General features: G+C 39.6%; 1 protein-coding gene across 1 annotated transcript in view; it reads left to right on the top strand.

Annotated features, from left to right (window-relative positions):
- The window catches only part of LOC117167135 (NACHT domain- and WD repeat-containing protein 1), an 898,576-nt gene that overhangs the window by 60,594 nt on the left and 834,233 nt on the right, over positions 1 to 3,749 (top strand). The gene's annotated exons all lie outside the window — the stretch shown is intronic.

Raw genomic sequence — 3,749 nt, 5'->3', positions numbered from 1 at the left:
ATACGCCAATTAGCACAAATGGTAAGTTCCGACAGTGCCTACAAGTGTGCCTACTAGCCGCTAGATGGCAATACCGGTTTCATATGTATACACCTGGTACATCAGCTGAGCGAGAACTTTTTCAGGTAGGTTCTTTAATACAATGTTGTATATTATCTGATCCCGTTGCTTTCATAGATTTCGTCGAAATAACAGAGCTTTTGATTTCAAATGGTGTAACTAGTATAATTTCATCTGGATTAATTTGATGTTTGCTAATTTATATACATTTTAGTTCAGCAACTTGATCAGTCTCATCAACATTCATAGCCCCTGTCATGTGATGAACCCCTTCATAATTTTTAGCTAATTACTCTACCATTTCCTCGCCAGAAACTTCAAGTTTAAGCAGACCTTGTCAAATGGGAATCGTCCTCTTATTGCGTCTACTGAGACATTTGGCCATTTTCCAAAGTGAATTGTCTTTGACCTCCATATTTTTAAATTCATCATTCCCTGTTCCATTATTATATTTTATTATTTTTTGTTAATATTGTTGGCCTGTCTATTTTTAATTTTCTTAATTGGTTGGCTTTTTGTTCTTTGAGAATCTTTCTGAGGTCATTACAATCTCTAATTAATTGCTTTATGTTGGCAGGTAAATATATTTTTATATATTTTAATTTTTATTATCGAAATCTATTTCAGTTTTAATTTTCACACTTAAAATTAAATTTTTTTAAATTTCTTCCAATTAGCTTTTTTTTATTGGGAAAAGTACTGATTTCCAGATCCAATTCTACTGCAATGTTTAAGATAATCAGGACAGGTAGGGGGTTTGAGTTTAATTAATTAATTGCATCAACTGCAATATCATAATTAATATTCTTCAAAATAACTAAATCTACTGTGCTAGGAAAACTGTCGTTTTATGGTGAAAGAGTGAAATTATCGTTTATATCTCGTTTTGTTCCCGGGGCTTTATATGCTGACACTATCACTGTGTTGTCACTTTATGTCGTCTTTAATGTACATCATGACTCCGCCATCTGCCCCTTTCTCGTTTCTATCTTTCATAACACATTTGTAGCCGAGTATCCTAATATTGCGTTTGAAACTCATTTTAGTTTCGTTGAACATTATTACATCCAGGTCATGATCTCGCATATATTGCTTTATTTTACTAGAGTTGCCAGGGGTGCCATTAACATTATAGTGACTAATTATAAGAGTTGAAAAAGCTTTTTTAATATTTTCCATTAGCAACTTCAGTGAATACTCGTAATCTATCGAGATCATTCTTACAGTTAGGTAGCCTACTTTCAATACTTTTGCTAGTCTTAACATTTTACTTGGATCGCATAGTTGATTGAGTTTACCTATTTCTTCCATCAGGGTGTGAAAATCGTCCGAATTTGAACTTTCTTGTTCCTGAAGATGTTCTCGTTCCTGTTCCCATCTGTTTGGTGGTGCTCTCGGAAATGTAGTTCAATACGTCTGTTGAGGCAGGTTTCTGGTTCTCAGGGCTGGCTATTCCCTGCAATCGTCGGTCGGCGGGGGTAATAGTAGGTTCCTTTTTCCGGTTTCCACCTTTGAAAATCTGCTATGCCTGTTTTTGTTTGCCTGAATAGTTTGGAGGTGTTTGATGTAGATGAGGCATTCTGAATAGTTAGCTGGATGTTCTCCTCCGCAGTTAACGCACTTCGTTTTGTTATTTTTGTTCTTGTCACATAGTCTCGTTTCATGCTGCTTTAGACACTTAACGCACTTTGGTTTGTGTAGAAAAAAAATATTCACTACCATGCCCGATCATTTGGCAGATGTAGCACCGAGTCACTTTCCTTAGGTTCTTGTAGGGATCCTAGATAACTCTCATTTGGCACACATACTTAAGTTCCCACAATTTCTTCATGTCGAATTCCTTATCGAATATTAGCATGTACGCGGGGTCACTGTAGGGTTTAGATACAGACGATTTCTTTTTTAATACAATGAATTGGGTGATTTCTTGGCGATTATGCGCTTTACCCGGGATGAATTGTCAACTTAGTGATTGAATAGTCAATAATAATGTCCTTGATATTACACGCATTCTTGATGGAATTGATGCATTTGGAGTAATTATCAATTTTTCTATGACGACTATTGATGGAACCTTCGTTTTTTTCTTATTTGCTTGTTCATTGTTGGCTGCATCATCTATGATTTCAGGATCCATATGTTCATTATCTTCATGTCCTTCAATAAAACTTCGAAACTATTATAAGTGGGTACTCTAATACCGGTTTCGGTGTCATCGCGATCATCTATTTTTTGCTTCTTCCCTTGTGGGCTGTTGCATCCCCTCATAGCGGCTGCTAAGAGTTTTTTTCTTGTATTTACTGAGATTAAGGATTTCCTGAATTAGGTTTCGCAAATTAAGGCCTTGTTCTCTGTAGTAGCCCAACTCATGCTTAGCATCTTCGTGAAATGGGACAGCACGAGCCGCTCGCGTCTTCGACTTATATTGAATTTTGGTCGTCAAAATTTCAGGGTGAGGGAACTGTTACCGCGCAAGGAACTCACTCCGAGGATATCACTTCCGAGCCGAAAGTTTAACCGAATGTTCAAAAACTTTGAACCTGAATCAATTCTGACGAAGTAATGAATTCCAATCTATAAATCTGTCCTGCTTTTATTGGTTTTGCTGACTGTACTTTTATGGACTTTGCTTCGGCGGTGGCGCACCACTCGAGATGCAGACAAGTGGGGATTTATTAGTAACCCGCGATCCAACAAAGCATGGTCCCGCCAATTCGATGCTCAAATACGTTCGACTTGGAGTGACCCGACGCTCCCCACCATACAGAGTACCCTCACCATAGGGTGCCTCCCAGGTGACCACCCGGGTAAATTGGTGGGTGAAGTAAAGAAGTGGGCGGAGTTTACTAGGGTGAAGTGGAATGAGAATGGTAGAATGAACGGTTTCAAGTGTGCGTCGGGTGTATGTTTGGTGAAAGATAGTTGAGGTTCAGTTACACAAAAGTTAAAAAAATGCAAGAACAGCATAAGAAGATTTTAATTGTTGCTTAAGGAATGAAGTCATTGTTATTACAAACAGAGATGTGTTCAATAATAGTGGAAAGTGATGAAGATACTCAACTTTAGATGATGAAGATACTAAACTTTAGTCTACTACTAAACTTGCGATTCCCGCCAATTCTACCCGCCAATTCCAAAGTTCACTCACTTCCACCTACCCAGTTTCAGTGGGTGAAATAGTCACCCGACGAGTGACCCCCACTCTTCACCCGAGTGATCGCTGAATGGTTCACCCGAGTGAAGCCCAACACTCACCTAACATCGTGGAACGGCTTGGAGTGCACCTGAGAGCACCCGGGTGGTCCCCTGGAACGCACCCATACCCCGCCGCCAGATTTCCATCCCTGAATCCAAGATGGAAGATCGTCGGCCCAAATTGATTGATAGGTTGACTTTTTTTTACTTGCGCGTGGCGGGATCATGCTTTGTCATCATGCTAGTAAACGAAGATCGTTTCGTTGAAGCCGTTTGGAGGGGGCTTTGCGTGATCGGTGCGCGCTCGCCCACGTAAAAGTCAACATGTGGGCAAGGGGCATCGAAGCCACGCGTGCGCTGTGGGTTTTAAGACAGATTTGAACCTTTTTACTGAAAGGAAACTATCCCAGGTGTCCCTCACCGATTTTGATGAAACTGCAATATGTTGTAGTACATCGAAAAATAAGAGACACGTATTTTTTTTTATCGGCCAT

Source organism: Belonocnema kinseyi, chromosome 1 (assembly GCF_010883055.1).
Source record: "Belonocnema kinseyi isolate 2016_QV_RU_SX_M_011 chromosome 1, B_treatae_v1, whole genome shotgun sequence".
NCBI lineage: Eukaryota > Metazoa > Arthropoda > Insecta > Hymenoptera > Cynipidae > Belonocnema > Belonocnema kinseyi.
This window is presented reverse-complemented; position numbering and strand designations above follow the sequence as displayed.